The 24245-nt window shown below is 37.3% G+C and overlaps 1 protein-coding gene across 16 annotated transcripts in view; it reads left to right on the top strand.

The window, feature by feature from the left end:
• Window positions 1-24245, top strand: part of BAZ2B (bromodomain adjacent to zinc finger domain 2B) — a 110022-nt gene that overhangs the window by 7609 nt on the left and 78168 nt on the right. For 11 of the 16 annotated variants that reach the window (XM_088168490.1, XM_088168489.1, XM_088168481.1 and 8 more), the window contains exon 1: window positions 16067-16104. The exons of 4 other annotated variants lie outside the window; for them this stretch is intronic. The gene's annotated coding sequence lies outside the window, so the exon portion shown is untranslated. Of the gene's footprint in view, window positions 1-16061; window positions 16105-24245 lie in introns of those variants that run through there. One more of the 16 variants, XM_088168484.1, reaches the window with a different exon arrangement.

Below are 24245 nucleotides of genomic sequence, written 5' to 3'. Positions count from 1 at the left end.
TTGTAATGTAAAGACTAAAAAAGTGACATCAGCTAAGCTTTGTAGTCCTTTCATAACATTTGTTGTTATGAAGAATACGTTGAATAAGAAATCCTTGTTAGATTTACCCAATGTTACCTTGCTAACACTGTAGTTGCTGAATTTTTTTTTCGTGGACTGTATACCCAGTGCTTTTGGGGGAAAGCCAAGAGTATAAAATGCGATTGTATTACAGAAAATGAAGGGGTTGTAAAATAGAAGCAAGCAGTCCAGTTGAGTATCTCATGGAGAAAATAATGGATCTGTTAGGAACGACTGTACTCTTATAAAGGTGCGCTTATCTATCATTATAATTTGAAAAGTACATACATAGAAATATTAATTATTAATATGTATAAGCCATGATGTAAAGTTGATCTTCCCGCATGCAATTTTACTTTTCAGTTAGAAATGAAGCTTATACAGAAAAGTTTGATAACTCTTCTGTATTTTTGTTTGCTCTAGTGACTGGAACTCTGATAAGGAGTAATATATTTTTGACAACAATACTCAGTTTTCCTAATATCCTTAGTTCTTGCGAGAATAAATGGGAGCCCAAAATTCCTGCTCTCCATACATCTTGTGATCCAATATGTTGTAAGTTACTTACTTGTTACTAATTGATAGCGTGACATGTAAATAGAAAGTATTGCTGAGGAAAGTTGTAAATAAATTCGTACTTCATACGTATGGATCCAGGAAAATGAGAAGCCATTAAAAGAGGTTTCTTACTGTGTTAGTCAGCGAGATATAAAATTTCAAGCCGTATCAGTTGATTTAATAAAAGATATTATCACTCCTTCCAGCTCTGATCTTATCTGAGTAGTTACAGCAATTGAAAAAAGGATAAACTGTGAGAAATGCAAACCAGTATTTTTCCATTGCATCTCTGATTGTTTTTCTTCCTTGGAGTTACCCTGAGCACATCACTGCTTCTTTTCAATGTTGAAGAAAGAGCTAGATCAGAGATAAGCGAGACTACAGCTGTGTGGTTTAGGAGAGAAGTGAAGTGGGAAGAGTGCTCAATAGGTTCCTGGGGGGACCCAACCTCTACAACAGTTGTAGTGCCAGAAACAATTTCTTCATAGCATGATTGTAGGAGCTTTTAAAGCAGCAAGGAGAATTCCTATTTGGGTTTTTGGGTGCTTTTAGTTACTGAGTCTAATATTAGAAACAATAGACTCTCCGGTTTTGGCTCTTGCAGTGAAATTACCTTACACAGGAGTCTAGAGAAGTAAATTGTTAAGCATCTGGAGGGGAAGCCGTGTGAAGAATGGCTGAGGTCTCCTGGTTTGTTCTGTCTGGAGAAAAGGAGACTGAGGTCAGACCTTATTGGGTCTACAGCTTCCTCATGAGGGGAAGTGAAGGAGCAGCTCTGATTTCTGCCCTGTGATCACGGACAGGACCTGAGGGAATGGCTGTAGCTGTGTCAGGTGTGGGTTTAGGTTGGATATCAGGAAAAAGTTCTGCCCTCAGAGGGCTGTTGGGCACTGCCCAGGCTCCCCAGGGAATGGTCACAGCCCGAAGGCTGCCAGAGCTCCCAGAGTGTTTAGACAATGCTCTCAGGCGCAGGGTGGGATTGTTGGGCTACCCTGGGCAGGGCCAGGGGTTGAATTCAATGATCCTTGTGGGTCTCTTCCAAGGCAGGATATTCTGATTTTAGGTGATTAGACACCCACTCTCCTCTTAGTAATCACTGACACTTGGTTACAGCAGACAGTGATTGAATTTTTTTCACTGCATTGTCAGCAGAGACCATGTTAAAAAGCTACTGTCCCAAAGAAAATGTGAGAAATGGGAAGAAAGTTGAGATGCCAAATCTCGACTAAAGGGAGTCATATACTGTAGATTATTGAAAAAAATCACAGCAATACACTCCAACAATTATTATCTTTCTGGCAGCTTAGTAGAGAGTGCGCTTGGATTTAGTCATACCTTAAATGTATTGGAGAAGGATTTGGAGGATAGGTCTTTAGAATGGATGTATATTTGAACACAAAATGAGTATGTCCCATTTTGATGACATACCAAAGTCCTTCTGTTTGATGTTTTTCATGTCTTTTTTGTTTCTTTTAACTTACCAACAACTTGCCAAATAAAAACTATCTAAAAAGTTTGTATAGTTATGTACTTGCCACTTAATGCACGTAAGAGTGTTTGGAGCAGTAAATTTCAGAAAAGACAAAAATGCATATGGAAAGAATATATGATTAAAATGACAACAGCCTTGGTAAGGGTCCTTTATTGTTTGGCCTTCAACTGTGGTATTAGCACTATATTTTTCTGCAGTTCTCTTTTCTAGAAGTGCTTTTCAGGCCTGATTTTCCCCCTTTAAGGCTTAGAGGGTATAGCAAGTTGTTCTTCATGGAACCAAATGTATTTTTGATCAAGAGTGGGAAGTACTGATTTCATGGTTGAACCTTATCCAGAGGGTTACTTTTGAACTACTTTTTTATGATTTGCGAAGTGTGTTCATTATACAAAGAAACGGGTCAAAGGGCATGCAGAGTAGGAAGGAACTCACTCTCACTTATTTTAGGTTAAAACTAGGTTAAACTTTAGGTTAAGTGCACCAGTAAGTGCAGCCAGTTGTAAAATGCCTGATATTAGGAAAGGAGCAGATTATGCTAGGTGATTTTTCTTTTGTTTGTATGTGAGAAAGATACAGAGCAGCTTGAAATACTTGCCTGTGTTTTTGGGAGATGTTTTTCTGTGTCGGCCGGTTTCTGATTATCATTTAAGTAAATTTATAATCTTTTGACTCTTGCAGATGCCAGTAAATTTTCATTGTTAGCAGTTAAGATGTTATAGATATACAGCATATTGCAAAGTTTATTGTGTTGATGTAAGTGGTTTATACAGAGCAGTGTTCAAATGTAGCCTGCAGTCTTTTTGTGGTCATCAAAATGAATTACGTGTTCTGAAAGATCCGTGAATAGTGTAAAGACTATATGTTAAAACAAGCATGGGCAATCCCTTTTTAAAGATTTCTTGGCCTCTAAATGCTTAATTTTTATAATTGTTGTAACTTTTATACCTTGCAATGTGTTAAAAATAAATACATAAGCAGTTATCTTAAGGAATGATGTGTGTTACGTGTTCCAAGAGGCATTTGAAATGCATGTAAGTGGGATCTCTTTATAAAGCTGAGTTATTTTTTTTTTTGCTTTATGTGCCTCTTTTCCTGTTGTCAACATGTAAAATTTTATGACTGTGCTTTGTGCTCACTTGTTTGTTCATGTGCCTGTTCATTCTATGCTGTAACTTCTGTTTGTCATTTATTTTAAGCCATAACTGAAAGTAGGTTAGACATTCAACAATAAAGTTCTACAATTTTCTGAAAATTAGTCACTGTATTGAAGAAGATGCACAGATTAGACCGGCCAGCTGAGGAATGGCAGGGCAGTGTTAGTGTTACTTCACCAATACCCCAAGCAGTTGTATGCATTCCGCAGTGTGTGCCCACTGTCAGACATATATATATATGCTGTCGGGCAGCACTGTCCTTGCCAAGTGGGTTGTTGAGGTGGACTTGTATTTCCTCATAGGGTCTGGTTTATGGCAGTAGGAAAATACAGAGGACCTTCACTGCTCACAGGAGAATTTTTTCATCCACCTCAAAAGTAGCACGAGGAGATGTGTAGTAAAAAGCTTTTGCATGGTACCATGTACCTGGATTTTATGCACAGTAGAATTCAGATAATGGATACTAAATTTTACCTTTTTTGGATCAAAATTTTGTTCTCGCAATAAATTCAATATGATTTCAATTAGAAAATGTTGTCCACTTTTTAAGTAGTGCGACTAGAATGATGTTTACATCTGTAACTATAAGCAGTAAGTAATCCAGTAATTTCTGTTGGTGAAAATACTTTAGAATCATTCCCATGTTGCAGTATTTCTTATTGAGGGCAGATAGTCTAGCACAAGTCGTGCTGACTTGTTATCTTTCCAGTCCAGCATTACATGAGAGAACAAACATTTGTATTTATGAAATGCTTGCACATAATAGTATACAGTTTTCCAGAGCTTTCATGTTAGTTGAGGGTTTTTCAGCATCAAAGTCTGTATCTTACCCCTGCTCCGTGAAATGGATTGTATGCATGTGTCACATGGATGGCTTACAGGCAGCTGATTGCTGTTTAATTAATAAAAGCAGGACTTGCTGTTTTATATAGTCAAATGTAAGTGAAAAATAAAAGGTTTTAAAAAAATGTAGTCATATCTATTTTCTAAGGCAAGTGAGGTGTCTGCCCTCCTCCACCTCCCGCCCCCTCCACCCTCTTCCGTATATTGTGGACTGGATTTCAGTGAGGTAGTAGATTCACTGCCATCCTGTAAATTGTAAATGAGACTAACACGAGTCAGTCTTGTTTGCCAGATATTTAAAAGCCTGCATAGATAGCTGCTTTTCTTATAGTATAAATCATACTGGTTCGTGCATGTGGCAGTTTTTAGCTTCTATGGATGCTAGAAAATAAGTTGTCATAAAATTGCTGAAAAAAAGGTTTTGGTATGTTTTCACTCATCGAACAGAAGTGAGGTGCCATTAGACAATTACAAATTTAACTAATTTTGAACAGCAAAAGTGAAAGACTACAATTTCTACAGGACTTGAAGAGAAGCTTAGTTTCTTAAACAAGACATCTGACTTCCTTTTTTACTGTTTTTTTTTCTTGTAATAGACTATTTTACATATAAAAAGCAATAAAATAATCAGAAGTTGTATTTTTAAAAGTGTGTGGACTCGGGGCGATTAATTTTCCACTTGCCTGTTGCTTGTTTTGCTGTTCTGTGTTTTGGGTTTTTTTTCTGAGTTATAAAGAAAGAGGACAAATGATCAGTGGTCTGTAGTCCTTTAAGGAGTTGAAGGGGCTGGAGCATCTCACCTGTAAGAAAAGGCTGAGAGAGCTTGAACTCCTCAGCCCAGAGAAAAGGTTCAGGGGAATCTCATCAGTGTTTATAAATACGTGCCTGAAAGCTGCAAAGAGGACTGAACCAGGCTCTTTCCAGTGGGTCAGGACAGGGATGGGCACAGACAGAAGCACAGGGAGGTCCATGCCATGTGCTCTGGGATGACAGGGAGGCACAACCGCATGAGCCACTGCTGTCTCTGTCAAACTGAGCCCTTCTGTGAGGATCCCCCCAAACGTCAGGAAACTTTTTGTTTGTGAGGATGGCTGTGCGCTGACATGCATTGTCCTGAGAGGTTGCAAAGTCTTCACCCTGGGGGATACTCCAAAGTCATCTGGATCCAGTCCCGGGCAACTGATTCTAAGTGACTGCTTGAGCAAAGGCTTTGACAAGATGGGCTCCCTTTCAGTCTCAGCCACCCTGTGATTGTGTGTCATTTGGTCTGTATTTTAGGATGTTTTGGTGAACTGTTTAAACTTCCTTAGTGTCAAAATGATACTAAGTGAGATGATACTGCATAAGAACATGCAGAGTCAAGAGTTTTGACCAGAAGTGTAGAATATTGCTACAGTCTTGAATTAAGACTCTAAAATTCTGGGGTCTTGAAGATTCATTGAAAATAAAATGTGCTAGGATTAAGTTGCAGGCTATCCAGTGTGATCTTTAAAAAGATAAAAATTACAAAACAACAAAAAGTTTAGTTTATACTGTTTTGACATTTAATGCACCATGTCCCGAGACAGGAGGACTTGATAAACGTGTGCCTGAAAGAGAACAACAAAAATGTAACGTACAGAATTGGTTTTTTGTGCTGCTGTTATATCGTGTTAGGAGAGAATGTTGGCACAGGTGTTTTTAGTAACTTCATGCTGAACTGTGTGAGCACAGGGAACACAGAGTATTACAGGTTAAACTTCCATTCTCTTTGCTGCTTTTCCTCAGAATAATAAAAAGAGTTGTTTTTAAAAAATTGTTTTATTATAAGCTTAGTAGGAAGTTCTTCAGTTGTAACTTTGATGGATTACTTAATATATTTACACTGTCAAATTCTCCCTTACCCAAAATCTGAGGAGAGAGGGAGAAGGGTTGATTTTTTTTCTCTTAGTAAAATTTGCTCCTTTGATTTTTCCCTGAAAACCAACAATTATTTCCATTCAAATTTATCTGTGCCTAAATAAAATACACAGTATTTGTGTGTGTAGCTCCATTCTGTCAACTGTATTTTGCATGCTAGCAGGGAGCAACATAACTTCTCTATTCCAGAATTTTTAGTGGTCGTCTCTGTTGCAGGATTTGCTTTGTCTTTTAGTTTCAGGGAAATGAACCTTCTGTAGCGGGACTCTGTATTTAGAGAAGTCTGTGGAATAGACTTTACCGCTGGTGTGGACTTTTTTTTTTTTTTTTTTTTTTTTTTCAGGTAACACTTGTGTACTTACCGTCTGATCTGATAAATCAAGTATATATGCCTGGTAGGTGGCTCATGTCATGCCCTGATGATTTAGGGATAAGCAACAGTAAATGTCCATTAGTACTGTTGGGATTTTTTTTTTGTGATACAGGCTTTTTTTATTGCCTTTGATATGATTATTTGCACATGGACCAATTTAAAGCCTTTTGTTGTTCCAGAGGAGTAATATATTAAAGTTATTGTATTAATTTGATAAAATCTGTTGACTAATTTCTTTTTTAATGGTTGCAATTCCACCTTTTAATAACATTTCTGCAAGTAGGAAGACATAAAGTGTGTGTGTGTATATATAGATACCACTATATATAAATATTACTGTGATTTTTGAAATTAAGAAAACCCGTGTTTCTCTTTAGTCTTTGCAGTACTAAAGTTAGCTTATCAACTGCACTGCCTTCTTTTTGTAAGGCATTTAACTTAAATTGAACAAATGTTAGAAAACAAACAGAAAACCCCCAACAAACCCCTGTGTGTAATAAAGTCCCTCATTTTTTCACTTTTAGTGGTTGTTTTGAAAAGTAATGCTGCCTAGTACTAGGCATGTAACTAGGAAACATACCTTATGATTCTTTAGCTTGTAATTTCTATTGTGATTAATAAGAGCAGTGTTCTGATCTAGATGCAGTGGTTATGTAAACTGAAAGTGATGACTAAAATTTTTTTAATGTAAATAAAGTCTCTTACTAACCACTGTAAAATGAAGATACTTGAATGAGATATGAAGTATTTTATTATCACAGCTTTGAATCCTGATCTATTTTCCTTATGTATTATGCTAGTTATATTACTAGATATTTATTATTGACATCTTTCAGTACAAGGCTGTGATAGTCAGATTCGAATATGTGCCTCTTCTGTCAGAGCATGAAATCAGACTGTGGCTCTCAAGAGCAGAGTGGAGGAGTATGCATTAGGAAATGCAGAAGAGGGAATGTGGTGTTACTGTCTAAGGACTATGTGGTATGTGAAGTAAGTGTTACTCTTATTTGTATGACAGCTGCCAATGCAGGAGCCTGGTTGTTGTCTTGGAAGAAAGAGCAAGAGCCTAAAATTGTAGGGGTTTGCCCTGCTGAAAGGGAGTGGGGTGTGTGTTTGAATATTGTATTATGTTGACTTGGCTTGTGGATAGATGGTAATTGTAGATCCCTGTGAGATGATTCCAGTGCCTAAAAGTGTTACACGTGTGCATAAGGAAGGTACTGCTATCCTGGGCAAGAGCGAGTTAGAATTGCGCTAGAGTATTGTTTTTCCTTAACATGTGTTTATAGGTAAAAGCCATCTCTATTGCCAAAATGCTCTTAGTTGTTAAATCTGTTCCTGTTTTATCTGATGCATCTATAAAATATGAGTAATGATACGTAGTAAATGGTTTGATCCTGGCATTATCTAAGTTTTTTGAGTTGTTTTTGGAAATTGGTATGTTCTTGGCTTTCAGTACTTCTCTGCCAAATAAGCCTCCCCATACATTACTTAGGATTATTTTTCCCCAGATTTTAATTTGTGAGTTCTGCTTTATAGAAATACAACCTACCTGCTTCAGGTTATGTGGTTTCTTGTGTACTTACTTTGAAAAATTCTTTTAAGTACGTATAGTCCATCAAGAGAATAATTACAAGTAACTGTAAACAGTACCTGTGTTTCTAATGCTTCTTCTGCATTAGATTTAAATTAACTCTTTAGTGTCACACAACATGGGGGGTCTTTTCTCTCATGGTGTCTTAGGATCTAAACGCCAGGTGATTGGTAGGGCAGGTTTAGAACAGGGTATTGGGAAGGAATTCCTCACTGTGAGGGTGCTGAGGCCCTGGCACAGGGTGCCTGGAGAGCTGTAGCTGCCCCTGGAAGTGTCCAAGGCCAGGTTGGACGGGGCTTGGAGCACCCTGGGGCAGTGGAAGATGTCCCTCTCTCTCTCTCTCTATATATATATATATAAATAAATATATACACACACACATACATATATATACACACATACATCTTTGAAAATTTATTTTTACAAGATGGATTAATTGGTTTTGTAGATAGCTGGGGCAATCTTTTTGTGACTGATGTGGAAGTATAAAGACAGGAGGTCTGATACAAAGAATGTTTAAATGTAGCTGTGCTTGATAACCAATTAATTTCCAGTTTCATTTAGTTGAAATGCTTTAGCTTGCAGCTGGTAATTGCTTTTATTGGAGAAGATACAAGATGTTTACAATTTGTCACATCAGAGCATCTCAAAGTTTTGGAGATCAAACTTTGTTTTTTAAGGACCTGGAAATAATATCTTTACATGGAAAGAGTTATCTTCTTGTTACAGTTTTCAGAATAGGACTCTTATATTAGCTTGTGTACTTGATATAATCTAATTGTGAATCAAGCCTGTATTTCACACCTTTTCTAATAATTTGTTATCAGACTTCAGTGCTGGGAGGCTTAATAAAAGTGACATACTGACACTTTAGATATGTCTCAACTATGTGCTGTCTGTGTGACTAAACACATGCCTAATAAAGGTACCTGTATCAGTGGTGAGAATTTCCAAAATATCAAAGAACTTAAAGTTATTTGTACTCTTCATCATCATCTTCATCCTAATAGTCTCACTTAATTCCTGTGAGACTTTATGGTTGCATTGCATTTTTGTTCTTAAGTAACTTAATCTTTGATTTTTATAGAAAGGGCTTTTGAAACTTTCTGATAGCTTTGTTTTCTTGTTTTCTTCATCTAATTTCTTTCATTCTTGCTTTCTCTGTCTTTTCCCCAGCTATGTTTGTGTCTGTGTGATTATTGATTTTATAATACTGTCTAGGCTTCTCTGAATGTACAATGCAGTGAAGCTTTGTCTGTGACTGGGACACTGTGCAAAACAATTACTGTGTCTCTTTGGCAGACTGGAGCAGCTAGCTGTGTGAATGCTGGAGCCATGTCTTGCTGCTCCCCTCTTACTTGCAAGAGCTTCCACCATTGCAGAGCGAATATGCAGTCTCAAGGCAGCAGTCAGTCTTCAAAGAGAGGATCACGTCCTGCCAGTGCAGTAATTCTCAGACTTTCTCTTGTTCTTTAGCTCTAGCACTTTGCTAGAAGAAAAAATTGTTTTCACATTTTTTTATCTTCTTCCGAAGGTGACGACAGGAAGAGGAGCAGTTTTGAATTTTTACCATCAATGTTCCTTTCTTCACTTTGTACTGGCATGATAGAGTTGTTAACCAACATGTCCTCACTTGTTAGAGAATAGGCTTGACACAAATTTTGTTTCTCAAATGTATGGAAGTGACACACAGGGAGATTATGTAGAATGCCCATGCTTTTTAGTCCTAAGTGTGCTTGCTGATCCCTGCGAGTGCTGAGTCAGAGAAAAATTCTGTCTTGTCTGTAGAATGTGGGAGTCGATGAAAACTAATTAAAGCATGCAAAAGCCTTTCAGCACTTTTGGGCAAGCTTTGCTAAAAGATCATTTTTTCACAAGTCTTGAATGTTGATCAAAATACCTAATTATGGTGTAGACCATGCCATAGTTGATGACATTGCTTTCAGCCGTCATAACAGTGAAAGATCCTGATGTGGAAAGGTTCGTGGCATAAGTGTGTCTGATGTGCTGACAGAGCTTTGACAGTCCATGTAGCTTTTGTTTCTTCCACAGTGACTTTTTTTCCTGAGTAGCCAAGTGTCAGAATCTCACCTTGTCCAGGTGCACAGAATGGTCAACAATTTGAATAAGCCCCCGTAGCTCAGCTTTCTTAACTTTCTTGCTTTTTCGCTTGATCTATTTTAAGGTGAGGATAATTATGCAGAAAAGTGGCATGTCTTGCAGACCTGCTTTACTTGAAAAATGCTAAAAGGACTTAAAACTTATATTTGTTTTTTAATACTACTGAACTAAATAAAGTCTCCAATTGATTGTTACACTTTTGTGGTCTGTTGCACTGAAAGAGAAATAAGCTCAAATGAGGACTGTCTTTGTTCTTCACACAGTGTATACAGAGATTCTTCAGCATTTGGAGGTCAAATAATGATCAATTATTTTAGTATGAGAATTCATAATATTTTTAAGGTATTTGAAAATGGTCAAACAAACAAGTTTAAATTAATGGAGACTTAAAGAAATACGACAGTTCAGAGGACTCTGTCTAGAAGGTATTTACTTTGATAAGGTTGTGCAGTTTTGTGCCAGGGAAGGCTTAGGTTGGATATTAGGAGCAATTTCTGCCCTGGAAACAGGCTACTCAGGGCAGTAATGGAGTCCTCTATTCCTGAGGGCCTTTAAAAGCCATGTGGGTATGGCACCTGAGGACGTGGGTGAGCAGTGGCCTTGGCAGTCATGGGGGAACAGTTGGTCTCAGTGGTCTTGGAGGGCTTTTCCAGTCTAAGCAATTCTGTGTAAGTGGATCTCTGTACACAGGGATTGAATATGAGACATGTCTCCAGCTGCATAGATCAAATTACTTGGATAAAAAAACCACAGGGAAACTATGTTTGAGCCTCAGTCAGGCATTTTGGGTCCAATTCGTAGTTCCTGTGTGCGCTGTTCTAGCAGAATACCTCAACAGAGAGGTGTGGTCTGCCCACTGTGGAGTCAGGCACTTACCTAAGGGTTTGTGTGGCTTCTGCTTCTGTAAAGCAGTGCTACCATACTCGTTAAAATATGGCTTCTTGCACTTAGGACATTTGTCATAAAAATGGACAACTCCCATTTGCTGCTTAAAAGATGATTTCTTAGTACAGTGAAACTGAATTAACATTTCTTATCTTTCATTGTATTTGTACAAAGTTAAAATGTGGGTAGAGGCCTTAGTTTTCCTGCCACTTCTAGCATTTTATCTAATGTAGGTGAAGAGTGGGTAGTTTTTTGAGGACTGATAAAATAATAGTGTGAGAATACAGGGCATTTGGGGGGAGTAGAAGTTATGCTTGTGTTTCTCCTTTCAAATACTTAATAATCTGAGGAATGTCCAATTGCAAATGACTAGAAGAAACTAGAAGATCTTGAAGAAATGAGAAGGAGTGTAGCTAGATCATATTGAAGATGTTTTAGTGTGGGGTTTTTTTTGGTGGATCCCCACTTCCCACCCCCTCAGTTGCATTGTTTCTGTTTGGAAGGTGCAGCAAGAGCTGTAAAGAGCTTATCCATGGAAGGGTTCTGCACAGGGGGGAAGCATGTGACAGCTGAGTCTTTATGGGCCAATACTGGAGTGGGTTGCTGAGGTTAACGTGTCTCTAGATGGGAGACTTTTGTGCAGTGACTTTAGTGATTCTCTTACATGACCGTTGCATTGGGAATGTCCTCGCAGGGCCTCATCTGGAATAGAGTTTATTTCCTTTTTGTTCCAGAAGGATTATTCATATTCAAAAATCTTATATTTAAAATAGGTGAAAAGAACATTCAGTGGGATTCTGAGGGTAATCTAGAGACTTAAGGATTTGAAAGAATTTAAACTGCCTTAGTTTAGCAAAATTTAAATCCTGCATCCTCCTTGTATAGTCCTGCCCCCTCGTCCACAAGCTCCCAGGAAAAAAGTGTGAAGAACGTGGAAATTGCAGGATTCGAGCAAATGGGGTCAAGCTGATGAAGAGCAATTTTAGACTGAAAACCTGAAGAATGTGAAGATTGGAGAAGGGAACCAAATTTGAAGGCGGTATTTGATCCATTATGAGAAGAATTGTGTGCTGTGGGATGGGAAGGGAGTCAGTTTGATCCAGAGGTAATTTTCAGTTCTGTGCTATTTCCGTACTGGTTCACTGATTTGAAGAAGGGGGCGGGGGGAGAATTGCAAGCAGGCAAAACCCAACTACATAAATCTTTTAAATGAAATTAAACCCAGAACCCACAGTCTTAGAGAAAGCAATTGATTTCTGTTACTTAAATGTTTTTCATACTGACTGATGCATAAATATGATGATGCCATACTGAACTCCTGTTGAATTATCAGCTTTGAAAATGATAAGGGATAATTTTGCTTCAGCAGATTCAACATTTTCTGAGATTTTTTTTTTGGCTGATCTTTCGTTCTAAATCCATTTTTTGAACGATTGGTTCTCCAACATTAGTTCACCAGAGGGGATAAGTCTTTAAAAAAACCCTATAAAAATATATGTGTGTGGTTTTTAAAATCAGAGTACTTTTCTTGTACTGTATTTTAGGCCTATGACTTCTCTCTTCCTCTTGACTATTCCAGTAGAAGCGGTTTTCAATAAATGCATTGTCAGGTACTAGTCTTCAGTAGGTATTGGTGACTTTTCTGCTAAGCCTTTTAAAACTACCAAAAATGGCATATCTTGTCTTAAATAGAGAAATGCTTCAAACGTTCAGGTAAATTTAAGGGAATAAGGGCCCTCATTTTATTAAATCTTCTTTCTATAGGGTTTTCAAGAACTACTGGTTACAGATATTAATAGAAGTACGAAAGAGATTAATAAAGGTCCCTAATCTCACTTTCTCAGCCTTTTATAAATGCTACAAGTTCATTAGCTTTCCCATCACAGTAAACTTTCAGAGCAGACAAGTCCTGAATTACTAATGAAAACCAGGAAGAATGTAACCTGAAAACAATGTTCTTTTAGTGTTTATTTGCAATACAATTAAAAAGGGCAGTAAGTTTTTAGAAGACAGGCATATCTTTTGTAGTATGTTTGCATTGGAGAAATAAGCTACTTGCCATCCAGAGAGAAAATTACTTCCATCACAGCTTTATGAAAACGTTGCTTTATTTTGCTGCATTCTGCGGTGCTTTCACTAATTTTCGATTTAAATGAGAAGATGCCATTGCCAGAATGTAAACCAGTTATTCTAGTCTTGCTTAAAAACCCACCTTGCAAAGTGATAAGAGTAACAAAGGTGGGAATTCACCTCATCCTGTCTTCCCAGTGAAGTCAAACCTTAATTAGCTCCATTTATATGCTAATATTAAGCACAGGAAGCTTCCTTTGTCTTTACACAGTAATGAAATAATGCAGGGAAGCCTGATTAGGTTACATTAATGTTGCATAGTCAATATTGAAATTTGAAAATAAACAAAATCACTCTTGTCCATGTTAAGTGTCCCATTGACCACTCTCAGCTTGGGTTGTTTTTTTGTGTGTGGTAGCTTGGGGTTTTTTGGTGTTTGGTTAATTTGTTTTGGTTTGAAATACTCAACTTCCACCTCTCTCCATTGTTACTGAGTATGGAATGTTGGCTGTTTCTGGCCTTTTATTCTTAAATTGCATTAGAATTTTGTTTCTGTCTGAAGATATTTTGTTTTACACTTTCTAATAATTGATTCTCAAAACATCTAAAAAATTAACCAGAAAAAATGCTTCTCTGTAGGGCTTTAATAGAATAACTGGGAATACTGAAATGAAGAAGAAATTAGTTTCAAGGACTTCCAGTATTGCACAGTTAAATGGTAAATCATGAGCTTTTCATGTTTGTGTGTGCGCAATTATGTCAAGAAAGAGAATATTTAGTCTGAAACTATGTTCTTTGGTGCTGTAGGGTATTTTTTTACTGTATGGAGCAGTTGGTGTTGTGTGATTTCCTTCAGTTCATGCCAAATAATATCTTTGCTATTGGGTTTTACCTTGGGTTACCATTTAGGGCATCTGTTTACTCTGTACATTGGACACTGGGGCCAAACCCAGTCTGTATGTTTTTAATCAGGGAGCCGTAGTAAAGCCTGTTTTAAAAGCTATTTCATGACTTGATTCAAGGCTGAGGAAGCTGTCCCTATGCAGTATCCCTGCCTGCTGGTGCTTAAGTAGCTGGGTATCGTTCTTGGTAAATGGCAGGCAGGAGCCCGAAGAGCTTTTTTCACTGCTCTCTGCTGTGAACCTCTAACCTTTGTCCCGAAGTTCAGGTTTTGGGGGACTCTTCAGTGGCTTCAAGACTGATCTCAAACCCCAAACTTAGCAGTGCCACAGAAATGTATGTAGTCAGAAGTAGAACATATGTACAGAATATTAGCTGAGAGCAAGTACTTGAGCTTTGAGCTTCAGTTAATGCAGGAAGTGTTATGTTTCCAACATAAGAGAAGAAATACGACTTTATTTTCTGCTTTCAGGAAGACAATTCTGGGCTCTAGTGAGCCAGCAGAATGATTGAGAGTGTAGCAAAATGCATACTTTTTAAAGCTTCCCCTCTCAAATGTTTTGCTCCCATTGTTTAAATGGTGTAATTACCGTGGGGTACCTTCTGTGTTCTCCCTTGTTTTGGTTCCAGTAGGTTGGGATTTCTTGTTGGTGTCAGAGTATGGCAGTAGGGTAGAGAAGGAGAATATCCATGTCTAGATTTCCCCTTGGGAGAATAAACGTGATACTTTTCCTTTATGGGTTTATGATGTTGCCGCTGGCTGTTGTGAGGAATGTTTTGTTCCTGGCTGTCCTTCGTCAAGAGAGAAAAATACCTATTGCTTTCCTGGCAGGCCTGGGAGTGTAGCTTAACATTGGTGGCCAGAACAAACAAAAAAAGCAATTGGCGTTAATGCCCACACATTTACAGGTTGTAATTTAAGATTATATTAAAAAACCCGCGGCTGCTGTTGATGCAGCTGCCTACCTAGATTTAAATGAGCTAGCTTGCCTAACTCTTAAAGAAGTTCTTGCTCAAAGTTTTGTTTGTGTAAACTTATTAGTGTGCTTTCTTGTCTGTGCCACTGAGATAGGTGAGCTGTATGCTCCTAGCAGTGTGATGCTGTAGAAAAGGATCTAGGGTAAAAATACCTGTTTTTCTATGTATTTGTTTTCTAAAAAGTGTTCATCCTAAAAGCTCCAATCAAGGCAAACCCAAAGAAAAATCCTGAAATGCCATTTTACTCTGGCATTTTGATATGTAGGCAGATTATGTCAATTTGCTTAGTTAAAATTGTCTGTGTAGCCAAGGAGAGCACCTCTAAGCTTAGTAAAGCAAGTCCATGTTCAGTCTTACAGAAGATATTTTTAAAGTACCAAGCTGTAATTTTTTTGCTGAATCTTTACACAAGTGGAAAAAAAAATATCGGAAAACCCCAACAGGTTTGGATTTCTGCTACTAGAGCAAGTAACATTTTTCTGAAATGGAAATGTTGCATCTGTTGTGCTGTTTTCTGTGTCCTATACGCTATGTGTGAACTAGGTGTTTAGAAAAGCATCATCTACCCAGGGAAAAAGAATCTGGGAAGTAAACAATCCAAACAAGTGTTGAAAATTATTTTGAATTTTAAATTTTCAGCGCAATATGTGTGGATTGTGTACTGACACACAGATGCTTTTGAATTTCCATAGTATGAGGAGAATTTGAAATCTGCATGCTAAGAGAGCATCACTAATGGAATGAAACTCTGATTCCATTATAAAAAAATTGAGATTTTTTCCATTAGTTTTTGGGAATTATTTTGCATTTTGACAGATTCCTTTGGCTTACTGTGTTTGTCAAAGGGGTACATGTTGTACTGTACCAGTCACAATTTAGTTACGGTAAAATGGGTGTGTGTATTTAAACAGATGGTTGCAAACGAATCAAGTGTTACTAGATAACATTTATCTTCAACTGTTCCTCTTGCAATGGCTTCATATCTGGCAGTGAGAAGCAGTGCTTTCGGTGTGCTGGAAATGCCTCACGTACTTTTTTTGGATAAATTTCAGTGTTCTGTTCTATGTGTCTTTCTTTGTCCTTGTAAAAGTTACTTGATGACTCAGTTGATCATCAGTTGTTTTCTGTTTTCAGGTGGCTGAACAGCAGTGTCACAGAACTGACCACGCTGGTCATAGTAAGTAAGCTGCAGCAGTAAGCATTCTGATAGTTCTCTGAGAAGCATGACTCATACAGGAAAAGGAAAATATTTACTGAATGGCTTAGTGCTACATTCTTCATCCAGGTCATGATTTCAGCAGCCTCAGCTAAAACTTATGGATTCTTAGTCCATGGGTGGAATTATTTTTGTGACTCCAGGTTTAGTTGTTGAGAAGGTCTTTAACAACATAATACTGTTATCATCTTTCTAGATTACTTTGTATGCAGGCTTGAAATATAAATTTGATAGCTTGTAATTTTAGTATATACCTTTAGTGTGTTAGTTTAGATGCCTGTTGTACAGTTTACAGAATATTTAAAACTGAGAGCTTGTGCTGGGAGTTTAATTCCAAAATTGGTTTTAGCAACTTCGGAAGGCATTTTGCACAGTCAGAGAAGAAGTAATATTTTGCTAGATGATGAACATGAGTTTTCTTGTTTTACTAGACTGGGTGATACAGTGGAGTCTTATGTCTCAATAGTGACTTTCTGGCCCTCATCCCAGATGTAACTTTACAGTCACTAGAGGTGAAATTTGCACTGCAAGTAGGAAAGAAAAGCCTAAATCAGTAATTTTTGCATGCTGGTTAAAATAATTTGTAAGATTAAATTTAAAAGGCTCGGGTTTCAGAAGTGCTTTGTTTGATGTGGAAAAAGCTGTGACAAGCTACTGCCTGTGTCTTAATACAGTGTTTATGGGAATGGCAAGAGCACCACCAGCAGCTGCTAAATTCAAAGAATGAATAGGTTAATATGAAGAGAGCAGATCTGTTAGACAGGAGGGATCAAGTTCAAAAGAGCAGTTTTCTAGTGAACATGTTGCTTAGCAAGCAGTGATAGGAGAGCAGGTAAGGGTGGGAGGTATGATAGCCTACTATTTCAAAATCATAAGCATCATTCTGAACCATTAAAAAAATTAAAAAGTAGAACTAGGGAAGTCATTAAGTAATTTGCAATAACAGAAATAGGAAAGCTTTATCTAGTATTTAATATTTAGTGCCGAGTCAGCTGTTGTGAAACCTCCTACTGCAGTAGTGTGCTGCTAGCTTCTGTAACCTGAGCTAGTTTTAGTGAAAAAGCCTTCATTTAATAAAAGCTGAACGCTGTTGTATTTTTGTTAATGAGGTAATGGTTTTTGCTGGGAGGTACTGAGAGAGGTACTTTTCCCAGCTGCCAGTGACTGGAAGGATGTAGAAACTTTCTAGAAGCAGCTTCCATTTTGCAGGGGATAAAGGGATTCTGAAGTATGTAATTGGTATTAAACATTACCTGTATTTGAAAAGCTAAACCTGCTAAGTTTCTGACTTGTAAAATCTTGTTTTAAAAAGAGTCCTTTCATTTGGGAAGGAGATACAATTCCACTAAGAGTATAGGTGCATTGCTTGAGTTAAGAATTTGTCCTGACTTCTGAACACTCAAGTGTTACAAGGGCTCCTTCTTCCTTAATGTTTTGGGAGCTATTATCTACAAGTCCTACTCGTGGGGCAGTTTTTCCTGGATCTACAAGCGTGGAACTAGAACTGCTGCTGGCAGCAGCCGACCATTGTTACTCTGTGGAGCCATCAGGATGAATGCTGAAGAAAAGAGTGCCTTAGTCAGGAAAATGAGAAAAATGCATAAATGGTCAAGTTGTCATGCATGAATTTCTTTCCTTTAATATGCAATTGCAGAAGAACAGGAGGAACTTATAGGAAGATTTATGTTTTTTGATGAGTTTTCTTGTAGACATTAAAAGTTCAACAGAAACAATAGCTAGGTGTAGATCTCTTTCTTTCAATAAACTTAATTTTGATGCTGGCTGTTAGTACTAACTCGGTGTGCCAGTTAAGTTTCTTTGTATGTTTGTCCAACCATATTTAATTTTTTTCTGAGAGACGAAAAATAACAAAACTCTGAATAATAATAAAAAATGTTTCCTTTTTCGTCTCTGACGTTTTTGTGAGTAGTCAGTTCTTTAGCCTACAGAACATACTCTCCTTGCTGTGAAGAAATAATAACGCTTGCATCCAATGGCTTGGAAATGTGAACTTCAGTGTGCCTGGAGTTGTAACAAATAGGTCAATGAAGGGAGAACTTGAAAAGATTGGGGAAAAAGTGGCAAGTAATAATTCCTTCTATGTTGTCAGTTGGGGTGTTGGTGGTTGGTTTATTTGTTTGGTGGGATGATTTTTTATTTTTCATGTTAAAGTGATGCCATTTGAGGTAGGAAGATCTTGCAGATACTAATTTCTACTCCCCAAACACAAAATTCTTTTAATTCCTAATCGTGGCTCTTTTATTTGTTACAAAAGGCAGCAGTGGTGAATTCTAACAGTTCCAATTTATTTGTGGAAACAGCTAATTTAGAATGTTGACTCACTACTTGAAAGTTCTGCAGATAATACTTAAAAATAAAATTCTATATGGTTGTAACTAAACAAGTTATTAATGGTTATAATAAAAAAATAGTTCAAAGTAAAATATCAGCTCAGCAGAAGGCTGAAGAAAATGTTCTGGAGAAAAGTTAGGAAATTGTGAAGAGAAGTCTCTGACAAAAATTGTGATGACAGGGCAAACTTTTGAGAGATGTTTCCATTACAGGAATAGTAGTGTTGGGTGAGTGGCGATGAGCAGAAACATCCTCATAGGTGAGATCTATACTTACAGAATTTTTTTCCATTTTTTTTGGAGGGGGGTGGAGGGAGGAAAAAGAAGAGCAAAGAAGAGCAAAATGTTACAAGATTCAGAAATTAAGCGTTCTACAGAAAGTTTAAGTAGGGATTTAACAGGTTTTGAAAACTACCCAATTTCTTTTCACAGTAACAGAGTATTCAGTGGCCTACTTGGAGTTGGGGGCTAGGACTGTGAAAGCAAACAGCAACAAAAAATGTGTGAGTCAGACCAGTGAAAGATTTCATGTTACTGGTTCTAAAATATGAAAGCAAATTGCCAAAAAACCCCCTTTTCATACTTGAAATTTAATGTAGATAAATAATAGCCTGTTTGCACCTAAATAAAAAACCAGAAGACCTGCAGAAACAAGTTAGGCAAACAGTTTTTATTTTATTTTTATCAAATCATCTGCTTTATCACTTGCAGCTTCTTTATCTCAGAATAAAAGAAAATTAACAAAAAACGGGATTATTGAACCAGAAGTGAAATTTACTAAGTCTGTGCTGCTAATGAGGAACTATTGATAACAAGTTGGAACACATTCTACAGAGGAGGAAAGAAAGAAGAACAATTTGGTGAACTCGGGTTAACAAAAGCGGTTTTGTGGCAATTTGAGTGTATCGGTAGCTCCCTCTCCACAACTGTTCCCTTTCTCATCAAAAGTTAGTTTAAGCATCTAGATAAATAGCTGTATTTGCGTTTTTACATCGTGTAACTATTCAAAAAGACACAGAGAATTCCTGGAAATGTGCATTTGGTTATGGAAAAGGTACCTCTGTTTCTATATTTGCCCCAAAACAATTCTGGTGCCTACAGTACAAAGAAGATGTGGAGCTGCTAAAGCAGCGATCTACAACAACAGTGATTTAAGGACTGGAACCTCTGCTCTGGAGCCAGGCTGGGAGAGCTGGGAATGTTCCCCTGGAGAAGGGAAGGATCCAGGGAGAGCTCAGAGCCCCTGGCAGGGCCTGAAGGGGCTCCAGGAGAGCTGGAGAGGGACTGGGGACAAGGCAGGGAGGGACAGGACACAGGGAATGGCTTTCCCAGGATTAGGTGGGATTTTGGGCAGGAATTGTTCCCCGGCAGGGTGGGCAGGGCTGGCACAGGGTGCCCAGAGCAGCTGTGGCTGCCCCTGGATCCCTGGCAGTGCCCAAGGCCAGGCTGGACATTGGGACAGTGGGAGGTGTCCCTGCCATGGAGGGGGTGGGATGCACGGGATTTATGGTCCCTTCTTAACAGAATCTTTCCGAGGCTATAAAAGGAGGATGTTCATAATTTGTGGTAATAACATTTGAAAAGTAGCAGTTTGGGTTTTTTTTTGACAGTGTAGGTGGATACATACTTAGCAAGCTTAGAAAAAACTTAACAGCTTCCACAGCAGGCTGTCCCCCAAAGAACATGAAAATTTACTTTCTTCATACATGTGTAATACCTGGAGATTTAATTACATCTGCACTTTAGTATACTTACAATTAATATTGACTAAGAAACTAAAGATAATATGATTGTAACGGTATTTATATGCTTGCAGTAATTATATCTAATGTAAATGAAACACAGGGCAATTGTGCCTTTTTTTCTACTTGTTTCTATGTAGTTACTTTTAGAAAATCTTCTTATTAAAAAATTGAAAGTAGCTTATTGCTATATGTTGCCTACGAATAGGGTTAGTGTGTAAGTACTTGTATATCCTTGCTTGTATGTATTTAGATGCCTTTATCGAGTAAAACAAATTACAAATCAAATAACTAAAATTACAAAAGGACTGAAAGTTTCAGGGAAAGAATTAACGAACTGCATATTTCTGTGTGGCATATGTATTTTTTATTATAGTTTTCTTTTAAACTAATAATCTACATTTGTTATGTTGTACGTTATAATAGAAAGGCAGTTAAAAAACCAAAACAAAACACAAAAACCCTTTACTGACACAGTTTCTCTAAGACTTAATCCCAACTCTGTTAATGCTTCTGCTGCAAACCAGATTTAATAATGGTTGTCTGCTGAGGGGCAGATTCTGTTTTAGTATTGTAAATCCACTATTAGGAGGAATAAGTGGTTTGTTAAACTTTACGGTACAGATGACAACTGGAGGAGCTCAGATGTAAATTCAGTTTTTGATAGCATCGCCATGTTGTTGTTTAGACCACCTGATTTCTCTTTGCAACAGCAACATTCCGTTTGCACAAGAAAGTGGTTTTGTTGTTAATAGTTTCTTCAAAAGCTTAAAAGTTCGGAAATCTTTCCAAGTACATGTGATTAGATTAGAGTTTTCACTTTGTTTGCTTTGGCTTTCTTATGGAAGGAAATGTTCTTAACATTTAAAAATAAAGCTTTGCCCACTTATGGGAAATGAGAAATACTTTTTCTTACTAAATTTCAGAGTCTTAATATACAGTAGCTCTGAAATTGGATGTTCAGGTTAAGAAGACATTTCTGGTTGACTATTGAAAAGATAATTTTCCATATGTAAATTGTCGCCACCTTCTATTTTCAATCGAAGTCTTCAGGAACTTTCTGTGGGTAGCTCATCTTGAGTTTTGTGTCCCTGTTTCAACTAGAAGGCTTGTTTTAATAGGACTTGACTAATTGACCACAGGGAAACTCCAGAAAGTCTGGTCTTTGTAAGGGCTAGGAGTTCAAGGAGGGCGGTGTATTGTATGTGTTTTGGTTTTTTTTTGCTATTTACCTAGACAGCCATCAGTAATTTTACATTTGATTATTCAAAAGTTGAGATTGTGAAAAAATGTACAAGTGTTATGAAGTAATTTCTTCATAAAGATACTTGCAAGCTTCATCTAGTGTTCAAATATTTTGCTCCTGTGTACTTAACATCTTGAGGGCTTGTATGACAGTAGTTGAAATTCTGGCTATGCAATCGTATGTGATTATGATTACCTACATATTTGTAATACAAAATTGTTTCTTCCGTGGCCCAGGTTCAGTATAAAATCAAGCTGCAACTTTGCCCATTTTAAAATTAAAGTGCTGACATTCATCTGCATTTCGAGACTCCAAAAGTTGCTGTCTGTGAATGTGTCTTGGTTTCAAAGACAGGTGTTTGTTAAGAAAGGCCAGAGCCTCTTGAATTGGACAGTGTAAATCCCCTCCCTCCAAATTATTATGATTTTGAAATTAAGGAGCTCTCAGGCAAATGTATGGGAATTGGAATAACAGTTCTTTATTAGGAAAAATTAAATAAAAATACAGTAATACAAAAAAAAAGAAAAAAACCAACACCCTGACTGAATGCCTTCATTAAAGTCATGCTGTAATGAGCCTGATGATGGAGTGTATATTCTCTTACTTGACAGAGAACGTATGTATTCCTGTGCTTGTGGGAGTATATGCATTAATGCTTACCAATATGTATGTGTGTGTATATGTGTGTATGATTGGTTTTATCAATCCAAGTATAATCTGTTTTGTCTGAGCACTTAATTCATTAGGTATTCTTTCAGTAAGTCAAGATTCTCTTTCTTCTTCCGACCCATCTCTGATCTGAGTTTTTTTTAAAAATCAGTTTGTATACATCATGAGCTGAATGTAATTTTGCTACGTGTTTCAGTGAGGGTGTGATAGTTTATTCTGTGTAGTGAGTATCTTACCAGGCATGTTTTGTCAATTTGGGAAACAATAAAGTAAATTATGATGGTGTGCATGTACATTATGTGAATACAGATGTTTTCTAACTCATTTTTTATGTGTTTTGTCAATAGTCAAAGGTTTTCTTCTTACGTTTTCTGCGGTGAATTTTTTAGGGCAAGCATAACAATGAAAAGGATGCACGATTTGGAGTTTTCATATTCTTGCACAATTCAGAGGAAGTAAAGAAGTGGTGTATTAGAGTACATCTTAAATGCATATCAGTTGAATAAAGCATGGGCTTAGAGCTAGTTGAGGGTTATAGATATCATCTGCTTTAGATTTTTTACAGAGGTGATGTCAAGGTGAAAGCAGACTTGCAGAATGGTTGGAAATCATTGATATTCTGACTCTGAGGCTGTAAATGGCTGTGGCAGATGGAGGCTTTGTCAAGGAAGAAAAATGGCAGCTCTGCAACATCATAGACACTTTTGCTTAGCAGCTCAGCACATAGCCTGTGACCTTCCAGTGTTCAGGAGTTCCTCCTGTGCTTTAATAAATTGTCCTCCAGTTTTACTCCCTAAAAGTAGATTAATAGTAGTCATTATAATTCAGTACAATTTGTGGTATTTCATTGTGAAAAAAACATAAGCCTGCTTTATTGCTAGGTGTTAAAAGTAAGCTTTGAAGGATGCTTACAGTTTCTGCATTGAAGTGCCAGTAATAGTGTTTAAGCAAGCCCTGCATACATGACTACGAGTACAGCACAGTGCAAAACCTGGAGATGTGACCTGGATGTGTGTATGTGCATATTCTGTATGTGAACGTGTGCATGTTTATGAATAGTCTCACTACAAAATGGACAGTGTTAATCTTGGAATATGTTCGTACTCTGAGCATCTCTATCTGTGATTTATTGCAGCAAAATACAGAATTTTAGACTGTATACTGAAGTAGCTTCTTCAGAGAGAATAAATACAAATAAATTTCTGGGTTCATGTTTTTTATTATTGATAAAAATTCAAATATGTTTTAGCGTTATCTTATTCTGTGTGATGTTGATATGTTTCATCTGTATTCTTGTATACTTCTAAAATAAGTGTTTTATTAGTAGGATAACTGGTTTCTGTGTTCCATGCCTATGCAATTCTATGCCGAGTTATGTGAGTTGTCAAGTTTTATGTCATGTGCTTAAGGTATATGCATGATTACCTAGTGTCAACAGCAAAGTACCAGAATCATATTTTGTATGTACAGCACATTTGCATATCTTGTCTTTCTCATTTGAATTAAGACTCTATCGTTTAGTAATTTTCTATATTCTTAAGTTCCATATCCACTAGATTGATTCCTAATAACACCAGTGATGTCAGTTGCTGTAATATATGGCTTCAAGAGTCTGTAAGATCTTGAAGAAGATGCTCAATTGGACAGTTGATCTATACTACATAGTAGTAATTAATTGTTAAAAGTGCAAACTTTTCACAGCTGTCATCTGCCAGCCATACTCTTTAGCCTACTTGACAATTGTTGGGGTTTCAGAAAGCAATCACTGTTTATCACAGAAGAAAACGACCTATCACTTTCAAGGGTCAAGGTTGTTGCATTAGAGCTTCTTTATTTCTGAGCCTGGGGGTCATATAGTCCTTGCTTTTATGTTAATTGTGCCTCCTCACTCTTCAGCTTCAGTCATTTTGAGATGTAATGTGTATGGCTTCATTGCAGAAGGACAAATGCTTCATAATTGAAAGAAGCATATTTGATAGTGTGTGATAGTCTTCATACATTTTTATTAGGACATGGCAATGCATGAATGAGAGTAAGATCTCTTCATATGGCATATGTCTGGATGTTTGTATCCTGTAGCCACATATCTTTAAA

Source organism: Sturnus vulgaris, chromosome 7, assembly GCF_052056855.1.
Source record: "Sturnus vulgaris isolate bStuVul1 chromosome 7, bStuVul1.hap1, whole genome shotgun sequence".
NCBI classification, from domain to species: Eukaryota; Metazoa; Chordata; class Aves; order Passeriformes; family Sturnidae; genus Sturnus; species Sturnus vulgaris.
The sequence above is the reverse complement of the archived record's forward strand: the minus strand, read 5'-3'. Positions and strand labels throughout refer to the sequence as shown.